We start from the raw sequence: 26623 nt of genomic DNA, 5'->3' as shown, positions 1-26623 counted from the left end.
TTGATCCTAAGTGGTTTCTGACTGTCAAAGAAACGACGGCTGCACAAAGAGTTTCACAAACTGAGGAACATCACGACATGGACATTAGTACTAGCAGGAGGACAGGATGTTGCGTAAGTGGAGTTTTTTTTCCCTCGAAAAGAATTATTATCCTTGATTCCACTGGACAACAAAGATTTTGCTTCCTTCACACTTTTGGGTGTATTTTGTGGATTTTGGGCTGCTGATCACAAAAAATCACCTCAAAATTTTCCATCTTGCCTTGTTCTTCAGATATATCCTTTTTTTGTGTGATTTCCTATCATTTTCAAGCATAGAAAGCCATGAAGTGCAATATCTCATTGAAAATTCATTTTTTGTATTCGTGCTTGGATGTCTTCCCTGTTCATCTTGGTGCAGTCAGTGACGAACGTGGTGCAACCATGGAAAAGCGGTATCAGGGCAACTGGAACCTATCAATGCTGGCCGACTATTGTTGGACACTGACATGAGAGGCATCAGATACTGAGGACAAATGAAAATCTGCAGCAAAACATTTTTAGGTCAGTTGAACAAATGCAATGTGTCAGCATTAAACATGCTAAATTCAATCCAAGTTAATTTAATGTTTCTCCAACTTCATATGTGATATAGCAAATCTTAAATGATCTTTGTGGATCAGCTTGGAGTAGTCTATCAGAATCCCCACATTTTTTTTTAAAGGAAGCAAATCTTTTGAAAAAAAAGTTAAACATTTCCCCAAGGAAATATTCAATTAGCCAACTAGCTGAAACTTATGTGCATCAATTTACAATCAAAACTACCATTTCTCAACGTGTACATTCAGTCTCTCTCTGAGGTTTTTGAGTTCTCTCCCTTTAGAACTCCGCAAGGATCTCATTTGAGATGCAACAATAAACCATATGGTGGCCACAATAATTCTATCCCATGAGCAAAATATTCCCTTATACTTCCTCTCCCACAGCCACCCATGTTCATGGCATAGTCTCCAGCTGGAGATACCTTGGCACCATCTCAAACACAGCCAAAGCTGTGAATCTTCTAATCAAGTTCTATTTTCGTAGTGATTCGGAAAAAAAAAACGAGAATGTGTCAGGGAAGGACCTACGACTCAACACCAGAACCAACTACAAGTTGCAGCTCAAGAGCCCAGCAACTTCACTTAATTGATCACCTGGACACCAGCCAAAAGCAATATTTTGGACACAGCTGTAAATAGGATTTTCCTCTCCCATCAAAGTTTTTAGTCCTCTGGGATAGGATAATTGATGCTGGGGGTAGGGGTGTATAAATATTGATGCCTCACTATGGATGATGGAGAGAACAGATGCCCAGGATGGGGTAAAAAGTAGCAACCTGGGTGGCTTCATTGTGTTTTTCCGACTGTAGTATCAGAGGTAAAAGTAAGAGTCATGGCATCCCAGTAAGAAACCAGCCATTGCAATCAGTGCAAATGTGTTACATTTGTTATGATCACGTTGGCAAGGAATTTGTTACTTCTATTCTTTTTGGATTGTCACAAATATTGGAACCAAAGTTGCTGGATATTACTTAGGCACTGCCAATGTACTTGTGGTCTGCATCATGTCTCCCCCTCCCAGTCAGGTCATGGAGGAACATAGACAACTATAATTTCATTTCATCTTAAGGTCAAAGCTTTAGTAAAAATATTACACAACACTTCTGACATGGAGGTGAGGAGGTTGGAGGGATATTGGTGGAGAGCGGGAGGATTGAGCTAGTGGAGTTGTTCTAGTGAACCAGTGCGGACTCGAAAGGCCGACATGGCCTGTTTCCGCTCTGTAAATGGTTATTTGGTTATATGGTTCTGATCAGGAGAAAATAAAGAATAAACATCAATGAATCTCCACATTGCATATCCCTTCCCTACTGACTCAAAACCATGAAAGGTAAAGCTTAATGCAAATGTATTCCCAAGTAAAATGAGCACACAAAGTCCGCCTGGTTTTGCTGAGTGCATGTGTCAGATTATGATAAATGTTACATTCCTAAATTCCTGTAGGTAAGAACACTATATCCTGTGTCTGTATCTCTGATATAAATCACTGTTTAGGCAGAAGAGTCTGGGTGAATCATTCTTTTCTTACATAAATGTAAAAGCACTGGAAATTCCTAACATAATTCAGTGCTGTTTTTAGAAATTCCAGGAGATGAAAAAATGTCAGACTCAATCCCATGTTTACTTTTTGTTTTCTTCGGTCAAGAGCAAGATAGCCTTGACTATGGGTCAAGAATCAACCAAAGCTAGAAAATGGATTAGAGCCAGAAGCAAAGTGTGCACCTGCTACTAAATATGGGTGGCTTTGGAGAATCGGAACCAGGGAGTCAAGGAAGTGTGATGGGGAGTAGGTGTCCTCTTAGGGCTGCAGGCACTGATGGATTCCGGGGATTGGGACCAGTGGTCAAGGAAGTGCGAAGAGAAGCAAGTGGTGGAGTCCATAGGGTTGTGCTTGGCTGGATCGGAGGAAGCTGCGTTATCCTCAAACACTCAGTCTCTGAAGGGATTTTCCTTCTTTCTTCCCTTTCTTTTTCTACTTTCTTTTATTTTTGCAAATAAGTGCTGGGTATGGAAACTTTGCTGCGGTTGAATGGCATATGAAAGAAAGCTTTTCATTGTATCTTGGTACACATGACAATTACATAAAAAACCCATTCTCCTCGATCAATAAGACAGGCCTGTACTTGTGACAAAGAGCATCCATGTTCACCAACAGAGAGCCCACCAACATCCCAGCTGGAAAGCTCCTGCATTTAATGATACGTGTGGGATCTGGGCTGAATCTGCCAAAGTGCATGTCTCTAATTGGACAAGTGAACTGGTTGCAGACACCAGCTCAGGACATGAGACAAAGCAGGACTGTTGAATGTCAAGACTTAGATCAACATCTGATGTGTTCACCATAGCCACCCTGAGAAACACTTTGAATGAGGAATTACAGTAACTGCCATCCAGAGTGGAGGGAGGGGGGGGGGCGGAAGAGAGAGATACAGAGAGACAGATAGACAGAGACAGAGAGAAGATGCTTCTGATGTTACTTCAAGATAAGAGCCCTGCAATTTAAAACCAAGTTGCATAGAAATTTCTTCTCAGAGGCCGATCTCTAGAATTCTGGAGAATTGAGGAGGCTAAAGCAATATACATTTTTGGGCAATTGGGAAGTTGGGAACCATGAGGATCTGATGTAGAGAAAGAGTTGTGACCTTGGGAACTCCAGCCATGACTGTACTGAATAGCAGGACAGCACTGAGAAGCCAAGTTGCCTGCACCTGCTCCCAATATTTTGTGCTCTTGTGTCTCACTGTCAGGTGATAAATCTCAGCTTAAGGTGGCACGGCTTGCAGAGAGGTTAGCATAACGCTGTTACAACACCAGCAACCAGGGTTCGAATCCAGCGCTGTCTATAATTAGCTTGTTCGTTCTCTCCTTGTCTGTGTGGGTTTCCTCTGGATGCTCCGGTTTCCTCCCACTCTTCAAAAACATACCAGGGATGTAGGTTCATTGGGTCGCACAGGCTAATGGGCTGAAAAGGCCTGTTACCGTGGTTGTATGTCTAAATTAGTCTATTAGGGAGAATCCTAGCGAAGATTTTGCCTGCAATGGAGAGCAGCGTGATTCCCCTGCAGTTTGAGCAGTCTGATTTCTCGCCTTTGTTTTTGTACAGGGTGATGATTATGGCATCACGAAGGTCCTGAGGCAGCTTTCCTTGGTCCTAGCAGAGCATGAAAAACTCATGCAGTTTGGTATGCAGAGCTTTGCCGCCAGCCTTCCAGACCTCTAGGGGGGATTTCATCCATACCTGCTGCTTTGCCACTTTTCAGTTGTTCAATTGCCTTATATGTCTCTTCCCGGGTAAGGACCTCATCCAGCTCTAGACTCAAGGGTTGTTGAGGGAGCTGGAGCAGGATTCTCCTTAATAGACTAATACCTAGTGTCGCCGAAAATGTCCTCCCAGAATCACAGTTTGGCTTTCGCGCAAACAGAGGAACTACTGACATGTCTTTGCCCTCAGACAGCTCCAAGGAAAGTGCAGAGAACAAAACAAAGGACTCTGCATCACCTTTGTTGACCTCAACAAAGCCTTTGACACCGTGAGCAAGAAAGGGCTTTGGCAAATACTCGAGCGCCTCGGATGCCCCCCCAAGTTCCTCAACATGGTTATCCAACTGCATGAAAACCAACAAGGTCGGGTCAGATACAGCAATGAGCTCTCCGAACCCTTCTCCATTGACAACGGCGTGAAGCAAGGCTGCGTCCTCACACCAACCCTCTTTACTATCTTCTTCAGCATGATGCTGAAACAAGCCATGAAAGACCTCAACAATGAAGACTCTGTTTACATCCGGTACCGCACGGATGGCAGTCTCTTCAATCTGAGGCGCCTGCAAGCTCACACCAAGACACAAGAGCAACTTCTCCGTGAACTACGCTTTGCAGACGATGCTGCTTTAGTTGCCCATTCAGAGCCAGCTCTCCAGCGCATGACATCCTGTTTTGCAGAAACTGCCAAAATGTTTGGCCTGGAAGTCAGCCTGAAGAAAACTGAGGTCCTCCATCAGCCAGCCCCCCATCATGACTACCAGCCCCCCCCCCTCCACATCTCCATCGGGCACACAGAACTCAAAATGGTCAACTAGTTTACCTACCTCGGCTGCACCATTTCATCTGATGCAAGGATCGACAAAGAGACAACAGACTCGCCAAGGCAAATAGTGCCTTTGGAAGACTACACAAAAGAGTCTGGAAAAATAATCACCTGAAGAAACACACAAAGATCAGCGTGTACAGAGCCGTTGTCATACCCACGCTCTTGTTTGGCTCTGAATCATGGGTCCTCTACCGGCATCACCTACGGCTCCTAGAACACTTCCATCAGTGCTATCTCCGCTCCATCCTCAACATTCATTGGAATGACTTCATCATCAACATCGAAGTACTCGAGATGGCAAAGTCCGCAAGCATTGAATCCGTGCGGCTGAAGACCCAACTGCGCTGGGTGGGTCTCATTTCCAGAATGACCATCGCCTTCCAAAGATCGTGTTATATGGCGAGCTCTCCACTGGCCACCGAGACAGAGGTGCACCAAAGAAGAGGTACAAGGACTGCTTAAAGAAATCTCTTGGTGCCTGCCACATTGACCACCACCAGTGGGCTGATATCGCCTCCAACCGTGCATCTTGGCGCCTTACAGTTCGGCGGGCAGCAACCTCCTTTGAAGAAGACCGCAGAGCCCACCTCACTGACAAAAGACAAAGGAGGAAAAACCCAACTCCCAACCCCAACCAACCAATTTTCCCTTGCAACCACTGCAACCGTGCCTGCCTGTCCCACATCAGACTTGTCATTCACCAACGAGCCTGCAGCAGACGTGGACATACCCCTCCATAAATCTTCGTCCGCGAAGCCAAGTCAAAGAAGAAAGAAGATGTCTAAATGTAAAATTTTTTAAATATTAAAATTTAAGTTTCAGCAACTGAGATAGGAGGGGCCGTGGGAGAAAGAAACTGCAGTGAAGATTCGAAAAAAAGACAAAAAAAAAAGCTATCACCATGCAATACCTAATGTTGCTGCTTTACTGTGTTTCCAGCTTGATTTTGGACGTCAAAAATGTCAACTGCTAAGACAAAAAAGTCCAGAACATGATAGTGAGATGATTTTGTAATTGTGAAGTGCTGACCTTTCCATTCTTACCCTAAAGGCAAGTACTCCTTTCTGGCATTTGGGTACACTATCTATAGATAATACATGCCAATGACCAGCTGGTGAGGGCATTGGTTAATGGTTCAATCACACCACAACAGCTGATGAAAATTAATTAATTTTAATTAAATTAAATATGACCATGAAACTAACCAATTGTGATTAAAATCACTAATGTCCTTGAAGATAAGAAATCTGCCATCCTTACTGGGTCAGGCCTACAATTGACTCAAATTTAACTCACTTCTGAACTGGCCTAGCAACATTACCAAATGCTTTGTGTTCAGGAAGGTCATTCACTGGTAACCTGTCAAGGATAATGTATTAATTAATGTTGGCCTTACCATAAATTTTTACCTTCTGTATATGAATGAGGAATGAAGTAGGTGGTCAAAGGAAAGAGCATTATATTGGAACTAGATCCTGCCTTTTCCCAATATCTACACGCAATGGTGAATACTGTGCATAACTTCGTATGTGTAAACCAGTCAGTAATGATGGTTCCACGTGTGGGAACACGACTTGTGAATCTTTGCATTGATAAGACCACAAGATGTAGGAGCAGAATTAGGCCATTCAGACCACAGAGTCTGTTCCACCATTCGAATGTTTCCTCTCAAGCCCATTTTCCTGCTTTCTCCCCATAACCCAGAAAATCAAGAACTTGTCACCCTGTAAGTATACCCAATGACTTGATTCCTCTTTGGCAATGAATTCCACAGATTTACCACCCTCTGGATAAATAAATCTCTCCTCATCTCTGTTATAAATGGAAGGCTGAACCCTCTCTTCCTAGACTCTTCCACTACTGGAAACATCTTCTCCACGTCCACTCTCTCCAGCCCTTTCAATACTTGGAATGTTTCAATGGGATTCTCTCTCATTCTTCAGAACATCAGTGAGTACAGGCTCAGGGCCATCAAACGCTCTTTGTACATTAACCTCATCATCCCCGGGTTCCTTCTTCTAAATCTCCTCTGGACCCTCACCAACACCAGTACATACTTCCTTAGATATGAGGCTCAAAACCACTTACAATACTCCAAATGTGGTTTGACCAACGCCTCATAAAGCCACAGCATTTCATCGTTGCTTCTATATTCTAGAACTATCAAAATGAATGCTATCATTGCATTTGCCTTCCTTACTATTGACTCAACCTGCAAATTAACCTTTAGGGAATCCTGCACTAGGACTTTCAACCCCTTTGAACCTCCACTTTCTGAATTTTCTCCCTATTTAGAAAATAGTCAAGTCAAGTTTATTTGTTGTTCAAATCATAAATCTTGTAGTGTTCAGTGAAAATGAGATAGCATCTCTCTGGACCGTGGAGCTGGTTATTTACATTTTTATAAATAACTTATCATTTATAAATATCATGTTACATATGCTACCCCTGTGTCCCCTCACGGCTTGGGGGAAAAAATTGTCTTGTAATCTGGTCGTGAACGCCCAAACGCTTAGGTACCTCTTCCCAGATGGCAGGAGGGAGACAGATTTTGGGAGGGGTGTGTGGAGTCCTTCACGATGTTTATGGCTTTCCACAAACAATGGCCATTATAAATGGCAGGGAGAGAGACCCCAATAATCCCTTCAGCAGTCTTTACTATCTGCTGCAGGGACTTGCCTTCTGAGATGGTACAGTTCCCGAGCCAGACAGTGATCCAGTTACATAGGATGCTCTCAATGCATCCCCTGTAGAATGTAGTGAGTGTGGAGGTCTTCCAGTCAGGAAGTCGAGGATCCAGAGTTAATGCCTTTATCCCTTCTACGAAAGTGCATAGCCATACACTTCCCTGCACAGTACCTCCATCTGCCACTTCTTTGCCCATTTTTCCAACCTGTCTAAGTCCCAGCTTTATCTGCCCTTCCACCCATCTTTGGATCATCCACAAATTTGGCCACAAAGCCAACAATTCTTACATATAGTATATTTACATAGAAAAGTCACAGACCCAACAATATTACTTGTGGAACATCACAAGGCACTGGTCGGCATTCAGCTGGAAAAGACCCTCTTTATTCCCTCCCTTTGCCTTCTGCCAGTCAACCAATCATCTATCCATGCTAGTACCTTTCCAGTAATACCACGGATCCCCATCTTGTTTACCAGCTTCATGTGTGGCACCTGGTGAAAGGCATTTTGAAAATCCAAGTAAACATCCTGCAGCTTATAGTGTAGAAGAATGAGGGGAGATTTGATAGAGGTTTACAAAATTAGGAGGGGAATAGAAAGAGTAAATACGAGTAGGCTCTTTCCACCTAGATTGAGAGAGATAAATTTGAGAGGACGTGGCTTTATGGTAAAAAGTGAAAGGTTTAGAGGGAACTTCTTCAGAGAGTGGTGGGAGTGTGGATCAAGCTGCCATCTGATATAGTAAATGCAGGTTCACTCTTAAGTTTTAAGAATAAATGGGATAGGTACATGAATGGGAGAGGTCTGGAGGGTTATGCAAAGGGTGCAGGTCAGTGAGACTAGAGGAATGATGTTTCAGCACAGACTAGAAGGGCCAAATGGCCTGTTTACTGTGCTGTAGTCTTCTATGGAACTCCCTTTTCTCTATCCTGTTTGTTACTCCCCCCCCCCAAAAAAAAAAGTCCAACAGATGTACAGGCAAGATTTCCCTTCAATAAATATCAAGGTGTATCCACATCAACTCTTGGGATAAACATTGTGAGTAGTTCTGTGTTTATTTCACCTTGTCATCTGGAGACAGCAAACAGCCTAGATACATCCTTTTGATCCAATGGAGGATAACTCCAACAGATGTATTTTGGCACCCGGTCTATCTAAAGGACTGTTTGCTGAGCTTTTGACTTTTCAAGACTTTTCCTCTGTGGTCTCCCAAATATTACTTCAAATAAATCCCACAATGGCATCGCTGTTTATTTTCAAAAATAGAATAGTCTTTATTCAGATCAGAAAATTTATTTTAAAATAAGGAATTTAAAGGCAAGAACTTCTATTTTCAGTGATCATTCCGGAGTGATGTGAATAAATCAGCAATTACTGCTCTTCCCTAAACTTCCATGGGTTGTTGGAGAGGCCATATTTGGAATACTTTGCACAAAGGTCATTTCTAGAGGGTCAGTGCTATGTTGAGGAGGATTCAAATAAAGGACCATGCACTATTAGAGGAAATACCATTTTAAGACATGAAGGAAGTCATATAGAACTCATTTATTTTCCCTGGAGGAATGAAAATTAAGTGATCTAAATAAATCATTGTTCACAGACTGGAAAAATGACCACATGGAGGGAAATTGGTCGTGTTGACTTGAAAACTCGTCTTTGCAAATTTCCTTCAAATTAGTGATCAGTTATTAAAACTACCGTAGGTGGGTACAAAATTCTTCTCACGGAAGGTGGTGACTCAGTGGAATTCTTTTCCTTGGCAGTTTGTGGAGGGGAGATCATTGAGGATATTTAAAGGGAAAGTAGACAACACTTTGAAAAGTATCAGAGAATGGAGAACTGGTACAGAAGAGATGAGGCCTTGTGCAGATCAGCCACAATCACATTGAGTGGGTGGCAGGATTGAAGAGTCATGGTGCTTCCTACTTCCTTATATTCTAAATTAGGGGATTTTCCATAGCTCTCAAGTGGGAGTGTGGGAATTAGAGAGTGCTATGGCAGTGATGCAAAGACATGAATGAAAAGAAAAAAATTGAAAGGATTTTACTTGGAGGGATGACACAGTAAGCGTTGAGGTTAGCACAATGCTATTTCAGCTCCCACAACCCGGGTTTGAATCTGGCGCTGTATAACATAACATAACAATCACAGCACGGAAACAGGCTATTAGGCCCTTCTAGTCCGCACCGAACCAAACACCCCTTTCTAGTCCCACCTCCCTGCACAATGCCCATAACCCTCCATCTTCTTCTCATCCATATACCTGTCCAATCTTTTCTTAAATAATACAATTGACTCCGCCGCCACTATTTCTCCCGGAAGCTCATTCTACACGGCTACCACTCTCTGAGTAAAGAAGTTCCCCCTCATGTTACCTCTAAACCTCTGCCCCTTAATTCTTAACTCATGTCCTCTCGTTTTAATCTTTCCTCCTCTTAACGGAAATAGTCTATCCATATCCACTCTGTCTATCCCTTTCATAATCTTAAATACTTCTATCAAATCCCCTCTCAACCTTCTACGCTCCAAAGAATAAAGACCTAATCTGTCCAATCTCTCCCTATACTCTAGATGCTTAAACCCAGGTAAAATTCTGGTAAACCTTCTCTGCACTCTCTCCACTCTGTTTATATCCTTCCTATAATTAGGCGACCAGAACTGCACACAGAACTCCAAATTAGGCCGCACCAACGTCTTATACAATCTCAACATCACCTCCCAACTCCTATATTCCATGCAATGATTGATAAAGGCCAGCATACTAAAACCCTTCTTCACCACCCTATTCTATCCCATAAGTTTGTACATTTTCCCCATGTCTGCATAGGTTTCCCCGGGTGCTCTGGTTTCCTCCCACCCTTCAAAAACATATGGGGTTTGCAGGTTAATTGGTGCATTTTGGCAGCATGGGCTCATGGGCCGGGAGGTCCTGTTACTGTTCTGCATGCCTAAATTTAAAACTAAAAAAAGGTGGAAGGAACTATCTGCAGAGTATCAGAACCCTTGGATTGGAGTGAGATGGTTGAAGAAGGAACCCAGACATAGATGAGAAATAAGCAAGAAGCCTCATCCTACAAGGGAGGAAAGAGCAAGAAGGAGGAAAGAGCAAGAGGGAGGGAGGCAAGGTGGTGGGAAGGGTGCTTGAGTGAAGACCTGGACTGGGAAAAAAAAAAATCACAAAGGTATTAAAGGGTGAAGGATTCCAAGATTTTTAAAAATGTGGATGCCGGATATTTGAAATAAAAGCAGAAAATGCTGGCAAAACTCATCTGGTCAAACTGCAGCTGGGAATGCAGACAATTTTCAGGGCAATAACTTTCCACCTGAACTGGGTGAAGATGAGGAAAGAAAGTTTTAAATTGCAGGGAAAGGCCAAGCCAAGAAAGTTTGAATGGCATGAGGTGGTGATAACAGCAAGTGGAAGGTCAGGGGGAGATGCAAGTAAAAGACAAATGCATTCTTTATGAGCAAGTTCACTCAGTATTCTATCCCAATAAATCACCATAACATCCAAAACACAACACCATTCTTTTTCTTTGGCCTGGCTTCGCGGACGAAGATTTATGGAGGGGTAATGTCCACGTCAGCTGCAGGCTCGTTTGTGGCTGACAAGTCCGATGCGGGACAGGCAGACGCGGTTGCAAGGGAAAATTGGTTGGTTGGGGTTGGGTGTTGGGATTTTCCTCCTTTGTCTTTTGTCAGTGAGGTGGGCTCTGCGGGCTTCTTCAAAGGAGGTTGCTGCCCGCCGAACTGTGAGGCGCCAAGATGCACGGTTTGAGATGATATCAGCCCACTGGTGGTGGTCAATGGGGCAGGCACCAAGAGATTTCTTTAGGCAGTCCTTGTACCTCTTCTTTGGTGCACCCCTGTCTCGGTGGCCAGTGGAGAGCTCGCCATATAACACGATCTTGGAAAGGTGATGGTCCTCCATTCTGGAGATGTGACCTACCCAGCGCAGTTGGATCTTCAGCAGCGTAGATTCGATGCTGTCGGCCTCTGCCATCTCGAGTACTTCGATGTTGGAGATGAAGTTGCTACAATGAATGTTGAGGTTAGAGCGGAGTCAACGCTTGTGGAAGCGTTCTAGGAGCCGTAGGTGATGCCTGTAGAGGACCCATGATTCGGAGCCGAACAGGAGTGTGGGTATGACAACAGCTCTGTATACGCTTATCTTTGTGCGGTTTTTCAGTTGGTTGTTTTTCCAGACTCTTTTGTGTAGTCTTCCAAAGGCGCTATTTGCCTTGGAGAGTCTGTTGTCTATCTCGTTGTCGATCCTTGCATCCGATGAAATGGTGCAGCTGAGATAGGTAAACTGGTTGACCGTTTTGAGTTTTGTGTGCCCGATGGAGATGTGGGGGGGCTGGTAGTCATGGTGGGGAGCTGGCTGATGGAGGACCTCAGTTTTCTTCAGGCTGACTTCCAGGCCAAACCATGACAACACCATTCTACTCTGCCAGGGAATGTGTAGAAAGATGCTTTACATCAAAGTTCAAGAAGCTCCAGAATTCATTTCCAGATTGGTGGTTCAGGCAGAAATTAGATCAACACTCAAAATGAAATAGATGTACTTTGTATTGGTTATGCCCTTATCTCTTTAATTTCTGGCAAAGAGTATTTCACACTTTATCGCTAGTTCTTGATATTAACTTGACTCCTGGCCCTTTTTTTGTTATCTTTGGAATGAGTGGGCCAATGGATTTAGCAATGACTTCTTCACAATCCTATGTAGTGGTTTTTGCTTCTCACATTGCTAGAAGGGCCACTTTGCTGAGGTGGAAAGATGCTGTCCCTCCCACTCATACTCAATGGTTGTTGGACATGATGGCATGCCTGTCTACAGAAAAAAAATCAAGTGTTCTACTACTGCAATGAATCTTAACTTTCTTTCACATTGGGGTTCTTTTCTCAATTATTTCCAAAACTTTTAGATGAATTATTTTTGATCTTTTATTTAAACCCCATTGTTATTATTATTAAGTAGTGGGCTCCTTAATTTGGGCAGCAGCCCCTATGGGTTGGTGCTCGATTTTTAGTTTAGAAATTTTTTTTTTCTTTCCTTTTCTTCCATTTTAATAACATGGATTTGTATTGGGCCAAGCGACCGTGCGGTGACACGGGCCAAATCGCCGACCCAGTTGGGTGATACAAGATGGCACAGGCCCCCTTCCCTTCTCAGGAGAAGCCCGCGGTTGGCGACATGCACTGCACGGGAGATGTTGCCACACCCTTGTTGTGCGTCGCTGGGCAGGAGGTGACTCCTGAACACACTGACATTACTCCCTTAGACCAGCGTGCCCGAGACAGGAAGTGGGTCATCCCATTAAAGCAGCACGAGAGATTCAAATGAAGTCAGTTACTGGTGCACCCTCGTGTTGTGTGGATATGCTTCATTTCAGTAGTGCTGCCATTAGCAGCTGCTACAGGTTCATATGTACCTGTATGGTTACAGTTATTTGAAATTTGTAATTCTATAGTAATTTACGTCCTGTTTTGCGGAAACTGCCAAAATGTTTGGCCTGGACGTCAGCCTGAAGAAAACGGAGGTCCTCCATCAGCCAGCTCCCCACCATGACTACCAGCCCCCCCACATCTCCATCGGGCACACAAAACTCAAAACGGTCAACCAGTTTACCTATTTCGGCTGCACCATTTCATCAGATGCAAGGATCGACAACGAGATAGACAACAGGCTCGCCAAGGCAAATAGCGCCTTTGGAAGACTACACAAAAGAGTCTGGAAAAACAACCAACTGAAAAACCTCACAAAGATAAGCGTATACAGAGCTGTTGTCGTACCCACACTCCTGTTCGGCTCCGAATCATGGGTCCTCTACCGGCATCACCTACGGCTCCTAGAACGCTTCCACCAGCGTTGTCTCCGCTCCATCCTCAACATTCATTGGAGCGACTTCATCCCTAACTTCGAAGTACTCGAGATGGCAGAGGCCGAGAGCATCGAGTCCACGCTTCCGAAGATCCAGCTGCGCTGGGTGGGTCACGTCTCCAGAATGGAGGACCATCGCCTTCCCAAGATCGTGTTATATGGCGAGCTCTCCACTGGCCACCGTGACAGAGGTGCACCAAAGAAGAGGTACAAGGACTGCCTAAAGAAATCTCTTGGTGCCTGCCACATTGACCACCGCCAGTGGGCTGATATCGCCTCAAACCGTGCATCTTGGCGCCTCACAGTTCGGCGGGCAGCAACCTCCTTTGAAGAAGACCGCACAGCCCACCTCACTGACAAAAGTCAAAGGAGGAAAAACCCAACACCCAACCCCAACCAACCAATTTTCCCCTGCAACCGCTCCAACCGTGTCTGCCTGTCCCGCATCGGACTTATCAGCCACAATCGAGCCTGCAGCTGACGTAGACTTTTACCCCCTCCATAAATCTTCGTCCGCGAAGCCAAGCCAAAGAAGAAGAAATTATCATATGTACCTATGTAATTTGTGTATGTTAAAACCAATAAAAAGATTGAAAAAGAAAATAAAATAGATGTATGATAGAAAGGAGTTGAAGGAATTTGGGAAAAGATTAGGTTTGTTTCCTGCATAGATCTCTGAGAATGTGGGCTTTGATGGGCTGAATGAAAGGTTTGAGGTATTTCCATCAATGACTCAACAGCAAAAACCCATCTTAGGAAAACACAAGCACAGCATGGAGCCAGTAATAAGAATGAGCATAATTTCATCTATTTGAATTCAATTCTTCAAACCATTTGACAGGCATTATTCATGCAGGAGTGATGTGGGCATGGTGAAAATTAGCGTTTGGGTTATATTCATTTCCAGTCGGCTTCTGTTGTCTCCTTTCTCTAAACCAAAGGATGAACAGAGGTGGCCAAATGGAAAAGTGATTGGATTTAATCCAAGTTATTGTGAAGGCTTAATGTAACTCACTGAACAGAAATGATGCATTCTGCTACTTTTACAAAGTCTTTTATACCCAAATATTGAACTGCCTGTGTTAACAACAGATGTCACTTCTAAATTAGGCATCTTAATTGTTCCAAATATTCTAGGTTACCAAGGTGTTAATTTTGAGCTCTTTGTCTCTGAACAGTAGTCATCCATATTCTGCGAGACTGATAACCTTTTCCATTGTTATTCTACAGAAGCCAGAGACACACTTCTGAAACATGTTGTCATCTCATGCTGTAGCTAACCAATAATGTGTCTTGTACCTGTCATAACCACTATGGATACATTATAGGTTTGCAGACAGCATGAAAATTGTCAGATTTATGGATGAAAAGGAAGGTTGTCAAAAGATACAGCCGGATATAGATCAGCTGGAAATTTGGGCAGAGAAATGGTAGACAAAGTTTAATCCAGACAAGTTTAAAGTGATGCATTTTGGGAGATCAAATGCAAGAGGAAAGTAAACAATAAACGGAAGAACCTTGATGTACAGAGGGATGTGGAGTACAAGTCCAGAGCTCACTGAAAGTGACCATACAAGTGGATAGGGTGGTAAAGAAGCCATGTTGGAAATTAAGACTGGTCAAGAAGAGCATAAAATTATTTTATTTGCAGATGATGTTTTAATATATTTGACAGAACTTGAGACTTCCTTGCAAAAATTATACTTTAATTTGGAAGAATATGGTAAGATTTCTGGTTATAAAATAAATTGGGACAAAAGTCCCAAGAATTCAGTATCTCTTTCAAACCTTCCCTGTATTATTGCTACAAAAGTTTCTTTCAAGAATTAAATAAACATGCAAGGAAATTTCTTTGGAAAGGTAAAATGTCAAGAGTTTCTATAGAAAGATTAACATGGAAATATGAATTGAGCGGTCGACAGCTTTACAACTTTAAGAATTATTATCAAGCGGCTCAAATGAAATTCCTTACTTCTCTTTTTGAAAGAGCAGAAAAACCAGTGTGGGTTAAAATAGAATTGGATGAAAAAGGAGCAAGATTAGCAAAGGAATTTATATATAAATGGGATTCAAAATTAATAATTGGTGTTGAAGAGACACATTGTTGAAACATTTGATTATTGTTTGGAATAAGCTAAATGACAAAATCAAAAGGAACTACATTGCCTAAAATGCCTTTGATACAAAATCATCTTGTACCTTTTTCAAAGGACAATTGGTTTAGTAAAGATATTAAAAATATTGAAGATTGTTATGAACAAGGCCAACTGATGTCATTTGAGCAATTGGGGAATAAATATGGAATACCTATAACCATACAACTATATAACCGTTTACAGCATGGAAACAGGCCATGTCGGCCCTTCAAGTCCGTACCGGTTCACTTGAACAACTCCAGAAATAGTCTTTTTTGTTATTTTCAATTGAGAGGATATTTTAGGGGTAAGTTAGGTCCAGAGATGCAGCTACCTATTTGTAGTGAGGTGGAAATTCTTATTAGGAGAGGAAATACTAAGAAATTTACTTCTGCAAATTGCAAACAGGAACTATTAAATAAGGAGTTCATAAATCTACACAGAAATGGGAGTCAGATTTGAATTTTACAATTGATGAGCAAAGATGGTCGGATCTCTGTCAAGATTGTATGACAAATACTATTTACTGTAAGATAAAGATTAGTTCAGTATAATTTTTTACATTAGTTATATTTGATGCCACAAAAATTGAATAGAATTAAATCAGATTTATCAGATCAATGTTTTAGATGTGGTGAAGAGATAGGTACTTTCTTCCACTCAATGGTCATGCTCCAAGGTAAGACCCTTTTGGGTGGATTTAGGGAACTTTTTAGAACCAGTTACCGGTATTGTATTTCCACTAAATCCAGATTTATTTCTATTGGGGAAATATCGAAGGAACAAGACCCAGTTGAAGATATCAATATATCAAATGAAACTTATTAAAATAGCATTAGCAGTAGCAAGAAAATTTATTGCAGTGACTTGGAAATCGATTCACATTTAGTTATGGGAAGATGGAATGTATAAATTCCAAGCTGTATTCCTTTAGAAAAAAATTACATAAGATTTGAGAAATAAATATGGTATTTTTTTTTGCGAATTTGGAGCCCATACATCCAGATCTTGGGTATCAGTACCCAGAAATGTTCTTTCAGCTTCTTAAGACCTGTGTCAACCTTCTTCCTTAAATTGATCAAATAAAAACTTTGTTGGAGTTCAGTGTGTTGGAATGCTATACTCCGAGGAATCCATTCTTTCTGTTTCCTTCTTGTTTTATATTACTATATATATCTTTTTACATATATATATTTTGGGGTGGGGTGAGTGGTTGGGGGAGACAGGGAAGGGGAGGGGTTATAACCATCATGTACTGAATGAAATTTTCTTCAATTTAAATATTTATTTTTCTGTATAATGCTTTATTAATTACATGTATGGAAAATTTTAAATAAAACATTAAAAAAAAGAGGTTTGAGGCCCAAACTGTCAGAAGCACTTCAGTGCAATAAAAATTTAATCTCAGTGCTGGCTCACCTGATTCAAGTAAGGTCTGTTGTGGAACTTAATCTTTTACACATCTATCATCCCCTCACTGAGATGGAGTTATTTCACTTCAGGTGCATTGGTGCCAGCAAGATTAAAAATATGCAGTCAAACAGATGAGCTAGTTTAATTTTTTTAAGCTGATTTAGTGATTCTTGTCTGGTGTGGTCAAGGCCAAACTCAGTAACTGAGCCTTTCTGTCTCAGGTTTAACTGGTGATTTTGGCCACTGTTCTACGACAGAACGTCCTGCACTGTTGGAAAATGAAAGGGAGTTCAGATAAAAGATTTTTTTAAAATCTGTTACCAAATCAGGAAAAAAAAGCAAGTGGCTTCAAATTGTGCATTCAGTTCACAGAGAACCAGTCTGTGTTTGCCAGAGATGAAATTTAGTTGTTTGTGCCTTTCTAGGGTCAGGCTGGCAGATTGTTTAAATGGATCTGTGTCTCAATACCAGCTCCAATTAAACAAGTGGGAACAGCCAAGAATAATCTTATCCGATGGAAGTTTTGCTTCCAATAATGGGTGTGTCCGATGGGCATTATATGGTACATAACTCATTCCAGTCAGGCAAGCTGAAACAGCTGGTGCTATGGGCAGGGAGCTCAACCAAAGGCCAGCACCCCATGCAGTGGCACTGACCCCAACAAGCGAACCGGCTGGTGAACAGCAAGGGCAGCTTAAAGGCCAGCGAACCCAAAATGACACTGGTCTTGCTGTGCAGCCAACAGACAGGGAGAGCACATGGGGAAGAAGGGGCTTGTTATACAGGAAAGTACCCGTGCACGGGAAACCTGCTTTTGTTATGCATGTGTGACGTCAGCCAAGGAGGTCCACAGCAGGAACAATGCAAGTATAAAAGTCAGGCCTGAGCCCTCATAAAACTCAGAGCTTAACCTGACTACACTATGTGTGTGTGTGTGTGTGTGTGTGTGTGTGTGTGTGTGTGTGTGTGTGTGTGTGTGTGTGTGTGTGTGTGTGTGTGTGTGTATGTGTGTGTGTGTTCTTTCAAGTAGCGTGCCGCTGCATGGTCTCACTAATCAGAAATTGCACCCAATGTTGCCTGTTCATTGAATCAATATGCACAGAAGGAGGTTATTTGATCCATCAGGTCTATTATAAAAAGAAAATGGTCTTGTAGTCAGTTGGAAAGCAGCATTTAAACACAAAGTTCAGAACTAAAAGACTGCTTTATTTTTGAACATTACTTAGGATGTGCTATGACGTGACTCTTCAGAATATTGCTTGACCTTTTTTTTTACCAGAGACTATTATGTTGCCACATTGGGGATTAGGAACTTTGGCCTTCTCCATTGGCTCTATCATCCATACCTCACATTAGCACCCTGGCTACTGAGCAAGAAGATTATGCCTTCCAAGCCCACTGACTGCAGTGACCAGAACACCGAAACCCAGGCTGACATTTCAAAGTGAACCTGAGGAGTGAAACACTCTAGTTTTCTGGATGAGGCTTATCAAGATCTCAGTTGTCGTAGTATTTGAAGGAGTAGCAGTAGTGCTCAACTCAAGTCAATTCTTATCATATTGCAGTTAATGGGACAAGTGGGCTAAAACTGGCTGCCATGCTCTCTAAATCACCACAGTGGCCATACCCAAAATTTCCTTCATCAGCTCAAATATCCCAAGACAACAAAAGTGCTTAATCAGAGCATTAATTCTTTTGCCTCTCAAAAAGAGCGCGAAACAAAAATGTAACCCACAGACATGTGACATCAGTTGTCCATCATTCCACCATGAAATAGGACTCCAATGCATGAGCGGTTTTGGTTACATTTCTTAGCCTACAAGGTTTTGAGGGGACATTTAAGCTCCAAGATGATTCATGGAAATATATTCTAAGAATAGATGTGGTTGATCTTATAGATTTTATGACATTTCTCCAGCCAACTTCACACCAGAATATCACAAATGTCATCTAAAACCAACAATATACGTTCATGCATTAAATCAGTGGTTCTCAATCTTTTTTCTTTCCACTCACTTACCTCTTTAAGTATTCCCTATGCCATTGGTGCTCTGTGATTAGTAAAGGGATTGCTAAAGGTGGTAGGTGGGTGGAAAGAAAATGTTTGAAAACCACTGTTTTAATTGTACCTAATTGACTTGTTATGTGCATGGTTTCATAACTCCAAAGGAAATGGGCCAATGACAATTTTTTCCCACTCACATACCACCTTAAGCAATTCCTGACTAATCAGAGAGCACCAATGGCATAAAGATTACTTAAAGTGGTACGTGAATGGAAAGAAAAAGATTGAGAACCACTGCCCTGTGCCATCGGTGCTCAGTGATTAGTCAGGGATTGCTCAAGATGTGAGTGGGAAGAGAGGGTTGAGCATTACTGCTCCAGACCTAATTGGTATTGAAATATTTTGCTTGAGAAAAATTGTCATTGGCCCATTTCCTTTGGAGTTATGAAACCATGCACATAACAAGTCAATTAGGTACAATTAAAACAGTGGTTTTCAAACATTTTCTTTCCACCCACGTGCCACCTTAAGCAATCCCTGACTAATCACAGAGCACCAATGGCATATAGAAGACTTAAAGTGATATGTGAGTGGAAAGAAAAAGGTTGAGAACCACTGCACTAAATGCATCTGGAAATATATTCAGTCAATAGTAGGACACATCTCAGGGAGGGTTTACAGATGTGAACAGTTATGGCTTAAAGAAAATAAGTTTTGAGTAAATTATCCACTTTGACAAGTCATAGAAGAAAATGAACAGTTATCTGGTAGTCATGGCATTGATGAGGCTGGCCTAGAGGCAAAGCTACTAAAGCCATTCCCTTAGCTCCACTGAGATGGGTTCTGGCCTGGCCTCTGATGCTGTCTATGTGGAGTTAGCACATTCTTTGCATGACCACATGGGTTTACTCCCACATCTCAAAGACGTGCCATTGGTTGGTTAATTGCCCACTGTCAATTACTCCAGGTGGAGTGGGTGATGAAAATTTGGAGAAAATGACTAGTGATATGAGATTCCTTCACGAACTGGCATGAAATCAATTTCAAGGAGATATACGGAAGTATAAACAAGGTGGTATAAAACACTGAAAGGAAGTAAGATGTAAATCAGCTAAGATGTGGATTGTTCTTTCCAGGATGCCCAGGGTTATGAACTCAGTCAAGATTGGGAGGAAAAGAATAAGAAGCACAAGAGATGGCAGATGCTGGTATCTGGAGCAAAAATTGAGCTGAAGCAACTTGGCGGGTCAGAAAGCATCTGTGAAGGCAAAGGGATGGTCAACATTTCAGGTCAAAACCTGGCATCAAATAAAAGGGTCTGCCTTCTACAGTGTGATCATTGGTCTGGACATTTACAGAGGAATATAGTCATGTTCCAAGTTCAAAAGCTTGATGTGAATACAGATAGAAATGAAAATGCTATAAATCTGAGATTAAAAATTGAAGCTACTCAGTAGGTTGGTCAGCATCGGGGTACAGAGAAGCAAGGTTCATGCTTCAGGTCAATCGGCATTTATCAGAATTGAAGCCCACAGCAAATGAGAGGTGGCACAGGATCCGACGAGGGTCTGATTTCCCTTCCCAGCGTAGGTGAAATACCCACCTCCCTTCATCAGAGGAGTAACTGGTAAGGCACACAACTGCAGCAAGCACTGTGCCCTTCAGGATAGGAAGTGGGGGACAGAAGCACGAGACAGAAAGTTAAAGATAAACATATTGCTGCAGCAGTTGCAGCAGGTTTATTCCCAGACAAGATATTTATATCTCAGTCTCAAGGCTTCACTGAATCAGCCACTGGTCTCCCAAACAAACCAGGAGACTGCCGCAAAGATCCACAGGGAAAAAAAATGCAGTGTTCCCCTGAACCATCTCTCGTCTGTATTTCAAAGGTGGCAATAGAAGTCATACAATTCTGCTGGCTAAACATGCATGGCAGCATTTGAGAATTTATTCTAACTTTAGTGAAAGGTCTGCACTAAAACAAATAATCCCGCCTCTGAAACAGCAATCTGCCTTTCAGATCAGACAGGGAGGGGACCGTGGAATGTGGCTTGAATGACTTTTGTTTGATCAATGTGAATACATCTCAATCTGTATTCTCTGTTCCTCTGACCCCCAGATGACTGCCTACGTCAGTCTTCCAGCCATTGCCCCCCGGCTCTCTAAAGCAGTTCCTGCAACCCTGTTTCAAAGGTCTCCTTTTAAATTGAACCCTTGGCTTTTGATGATAGTTAAGCAACACCCCACCTCCACCGTTTCCTAAAAGGAATTACCCCACCCCCCCCTTTGAAATAATGTCCAACATGAGTCAGTTGGAAGTTGCTGAAAGACAATTGCTGAGAGCAGTGGGAGGAAAGGAAAACAGCAACAATAAGTATAATAAAGAGGAGTATGTTTTAATTCATTTGTTTTATAAGAACTAGAGAAATGGGCATTAGTCACTGGAGACTGGCTGTACTTTCTAAAATAAAAACAGCTCATGCTGGAAGGTCCTGACTCATGGAATTGCTTGTCATTCTCTTAGAAAACAGTCAATGAAACCCTGTCTCAATTCATCCTCCAGATGGAAATGCCACACAAGCTGTTAACACGATTTTCTGTCTTGTCATGTTAGCATGTCCTGCCTTATGCAGAAACCATATGAAAGACATCTGCCTCAACACAGAATAATCACAACGTCACTAAGAATCAGGAATATTCTTGCCGGCAGGATGAAAATTATCACACAACTTCATAACCAGGACCTTTTTAGGAACTTCTCTTTGAATGCACAGGGTGGGAAAATGCAATAATTTTTAGTGTTTATTTGACATCGGAGGTCAGATTCTGAAAACACAGGGCCAAGTTTTACATCCAAAAGTGGCTATTGTTGGAGAAACTTTTTAAAAAAACTGCAGTTGCTGGAACGTTGAGTGAACAAGGAGAGGCTGGTGGGAAGTAGCGGGTCAGGCAGCAGCCGTGGAGGGAAACGGTCAGTCAACATTTTGGGGTCAGGATCCTTCATCGAGCCTGCCATCTTGTGAGTCAATGACAGGTTGACTCACCTGGATAGCGCACAAAGTTTTTCACCATTTCCTGGATACATTTGACTATTCAATTTAATTAATTGACCAGTCAAGACCTAACTGAATGTTTGAGCAGACTTCTATTACTAGCTCTCTGTTAAGTTTCAATTTTATCGTAGGTGACAGTCAAGGGGCAATGAATTTAAAAAGTGCAAAGGTCAACTGACAATTCATTACCTTAGGAGCTGAAAGATGAACAGAAAAATTGGGAGAGAGTTAATATTTGACCTTATTAAAATTTTCCTGAAGAGTTCAAATCTAAAGGATTTGAACAAAGCTAGAAATAATTTACATCTGGCATATCCTTAAAAGGATAATTAGATAATGAATTGCTAACACGTGGATTTAATTACTATCCATTGCGTTAAGTAGAACAGCTTCATAACAATCAATACATTGTCAATGGTGACACAGGAGGATAATATCATTTTTACAAAGCTTATTTCTTGGACAAAAACTTTTGGATTTTCGCATTGATTCTTACCTTTGCAGCTTGCCTGCAGTCGAACAGTTGACCATAAATAACAATATCACTGCTTGCCAGACCAATGTTCTGACCAGAAAATTCTGGATGTGCAAAAATGTGAAAGAGACCTTTCCTTTACAAGTGCAGATCATGGAGTAGTCAGGAGAATATTTATCCTCTATTCATCTCCACTTAAGATTTCCAAGGAGTTGCCTATTGTAGGCATGTTGTTAGTAGCAAAGGCTGATTTGTTAGTCAACCATTTGAAATACCGTCAGCAGAAAATTCAACTGTGGGTAGTGTGATTACACAGCCAAAAGCTGTCCTCAACCAATATCTTGATCTACAAACTTTCCAGCAGAATTTCTGCAAGGCTAATTCTCCAGGTTTCATGGACAAAACTGAATGTCATAGGCTGTACTAAATAATTCACACTTCATGGCCATGCACAAACTCAACGTGAATGTATTATTCTTTCATCCACTTTGGCCTTCCCTATTCTGCTTCCCTGTGGGCTGCAAGACTGAGCAGCACTGCTGTGCAACATCTTTTCTCTGTCCCCTGGAGCATTAGTTTACTGCAACAAGGTTCCCCCTCACTAACGTTCCACTCCAATAATTGGGTTTCCTCCCATTCTTTCCTACCCAACTGCTCCTCCAGGCCTCTGCACCAAGGCCTCATTTAGTTCAGTGAATGTGATGGCCTGAGAACACAGGTAGACCTTTGTCATCCACTTGGGTCAATTCTACTGAGAGGTCCTGAAGGACCAAGTCATATAACATAGCTGGAAGAATCCAAAATTTGAATTGAGAGCTAGGAGTCAGATCCATGTTCCCTCTTGATCATTCCCTGCTACACTTGCAAGAAGTCTATTGGATACACTGCATATCTGATTACTCCAAATCAATCGGAGAAGTGAGAGAGTTAGATGCACAGAAATGAGCCCTTCAGCCCCCAACATCCATGTTAACATTTTTGCTCATCCACTCTAATCCCATTCCCTACCCACACTAATTCCATTCCCCACCCACAATAATCCCATTCCCACCCACACTAATTCCATTCCCCACCCACACTAATTCCATTCCCCACCCACTCTAATCCCATTCCCCACCCACTCTAATCCCATTCCCCACCCACTCTAATCCCATTCCCACCCACACTAATTCCATTCCCACCCACACTAATCCCATTCCCCACCCACACTAATTCCATTCCCATCCACACTAATCCTATTCCCCATTCACACTAATTCCATTCCCATCCACACTAATCCCATTCCCCACCCACACTAATTCCATTCCCACCCACACTAATCCCATTCCCCACCCACTGTAATTCCATTCCCCACCCACTGTAATCCCATTCCCCACCCACACTAATTCCATTCCCTACCCACTCTAATCCCATTCCCATCCACACTAATCCTATTCCCCACCCACACTAATCCCATTCCCATCCACTCTAATCCCATTCACACTAATTCTGTTCCCCACCCTCTCTAATCCCATTCCCCACTCACACTAATTCCATTCCCCACTCACACTAATCCCATTACCATCCAGACTAATCCCATTCCCCACCCACTCTAATATAATTCCCCACCCACACTAATCCCATTCCCCACCCACTCTAATATCATTCCCCACCCACACTAGCCCTATTGCCAATCCATACTAATCCATTTCCCCATATTAGGTCAATGTTATTCTTGTTGAAATGCTGAATATTAAATTTAAATGTTTACATTTTAAAAATGTAGACATACAGCATTGTAACAAGCTCTTTCAGTCCATAAATGCTTGTTACCAATTTCACCCAAATGAGGAAACCAGAGGACCCAGAGGAAACCCACGCAGACAGCACCGGGGGGGCTTTGGTTCTCCTGGCCCCCCTGTGATGGAGGAATAGTGGGCTGGGGCTCTGGCTTGACAAAGGAGGGGGGTTCACTATCCTCCTGAACCAGATCCCCTGAGGCTCTGAGTGGTGGGGGGGGGGGGGGGTGGAGAGAAAGAGCTCGGTAGCTCGTTGAGCACCTGAGGCAATAGACCTTCTGTTCTGGCTGGTGCCAGGTCCCTGATGGAGACTGTGTCCTCCCTGCCAGCCAGGTACTCCACGTAGGCATACGTGGGATCGGCATGAAGCAGTTTCACCCTCTCCACCAGGGGGTCGGTCTTGCTTCTCCTCACATGCTTCTTAAGAAGGACCGGACCAGGACTAGTGAGCCAGGCTGGGAGTGTAGTCCCCGATGCCGACCTTATGTCAAACGTGAACAGTAGCTTGTGAGGAGTAACATTGGTCACAGTACAGAGTAGCGACTGCCTCACGTACCTTGAGCGGACTCCTGCGACCAGAGTGTCCTGAACCTGCTTGTCTTCAAAGACATGGCCCGAAGCCGCTTCATACCTGCACTTCTTAGCAAGCGACCACAGATCCAACAGGTGGTCATCGATCGACTCTCTGGGCCATTGGTCACATAGAGCAGGCTGGTGCCTCGCTAGGACCTTTTTCGGGGCCTTCATGTAGTGAGTCTTCAGCGACTCGATGGCAGCTTTGTACATCTGGCAGTTTCTGACGACTGCGTACCCCTTTGTTCCTACCTTGGAGATGAGTGCCAACCTCTGGAGTTCATCAGTGTGGAAGTCATCCCTGGTCGCGTTCAGGTAGGCCTGGAAGCAGCCTAGCCAATGTGCGAACTCCTCAGCCACGTCAGGGGATTGGGGGGGTCTATCAACAGCAAACTGGGTTTGAGTAACGCCTCCTTGTTTTAAAAGCTAATAAAATTGTAGTGTAGATAAAAATTCTCACATGACTGGAGGGAGAACAAACGCTTTTATTAGCTTTCAACAACTGGTAGGGTTCACTAGTAGGCTTCAGAGGGGTTCTGGGTTTAGATGGGAAACCAGGGTTATATATAGATAAGCGGGGGTGGAGCCGGGAGGCAGAGCCAGTCATCAATACAGCACTCTCCCAGTGAATCCCAGTTCCCTGCAATAGTTCAGGGTACAGAGAAAAGTACAGTTAAAACATAGTGCAAGGGCCGAATGTTCTCTCTGAGAGAGATCAATTTAAGAGCCTGGTAACAGCAAGAAAGAAATTGTCCTTGAATCTGGAAGATTGTGTTTTCAAGCATATTTACCTCCTGTCCAATAGAAATGCATATACACTCAGGAAGAACCCACTTCAATTCATCTACTGCCACCGCAGATCAAAGGCTGATACCATCTCATTGGCCCCACTCTGCTTTGCATCACCTGGACCATGAGAACACCTCCATCAATTGACTGCAACTCTCCATTTTACACTGTTATACTTGCAACCAAACTCAGATATCTGGGATCCTGCTCCTCCCAGTGCAACTGAATCCACGAGTTCTGCATCAGCAGACTCCATTCTGTGCAGAGTGGCCACAACACCTCTTCCTTGCTGACCATCAACTCAGGGGGCACCTCAAGGCTACCTGCTTAGTCCCCTGCTCTATTTCTATGATTGAGTAGCTAAGTCCATCTCCAATGCAATTATTTAACCCACCAATGATATCAACTTTGTTGGTAAGGATGAGTCAAAATATACGATGGAGATTGAGAATTTGATTGCAACAATCTTGCTCTCAACCTCAGTAAGCCCAAGGAGTTTATTGGTCCTTTTTCTTTTAAGGCTTGGAACCAGGGACCAAGAAGGGCAATGAGGATGATGGAGTTAGGGTTCTCCACTGGAACACACAGGAGGCTGTTCGATTATGGATGTTACAGGAAGTGCAGGAAGCAGTAGTGGGATCTACGGACATTTGATGTCTCTAAAGAGACTCTTTGCTTCTCTTCTTCGTGGGGGCACAGGACTAGTGACATCTCTTTGTGCGGCTTTATAGGCAAACAAATGTAAATACTTATTGTTTATGAATGCATTAAACATACATGTTTAGCTGTGGCAATTAAGAAGAATTTCAGTGCATTTGTAAATTGAACATGTGAATGACAATAAACTCCCATAACCATGGTTACCCAAGTACTACTTCAGGTCTGTTACACCTCTCCTTGTCCAGTGGAGCCACATGGGTTTTAGTTTCGTGTATCTACAGCCAACAATCTGAATCACTGAAAATGTATGGCAAAGAAGGCCACTCAGTTCATTGTGATGCACCTGTTGATGAAAAACTGACCCTAATCTCACCTTCAGCGCTTGGTCCATAGCCCTGCATGTCACAGTTCACCAGGTACTTATCGAATATGATGATGGTTCCAGACCCTTATTGTTTCCCCTTCATCTCCCCTCTAATCCATCTACAATCCTGCCCTCTGAT

General features: G+C 42.8%; 1 protein-coding gene across 1 annotated transcript in view; it reads right to left on the bottom strand.

Moving 5' to 3' along the window:
- LOC138739530 (rho guanine nucleotide exchange factor 17-like) overlaps positions 1-26623 on the bottom strand; it is a 454989-nt gene that overhangs the window by 285051 nt on the left and 143315 nt on the right. The window lies entirely within an intron of this gene.

The sequence above is a fragment of the Narcine bancroftii genome, chromosome 7, assembly GCF_036971445.1.
Source record: "Narcine bancroftii isolate sNarBan1 chromosome 7, sNarBan1.hap1, whole genome shotgun sequence".
NCBI lineage: Eukaryota > Metazoa > Chordata > Chondrichthyes > Torpediniformes > Narcinidae > Narcine > Narcine bancroftii.
Note: the sequence above shows the minus strand (reverse complement) of the source record. Positions and strands in the feature narration are given on the sequence as shown.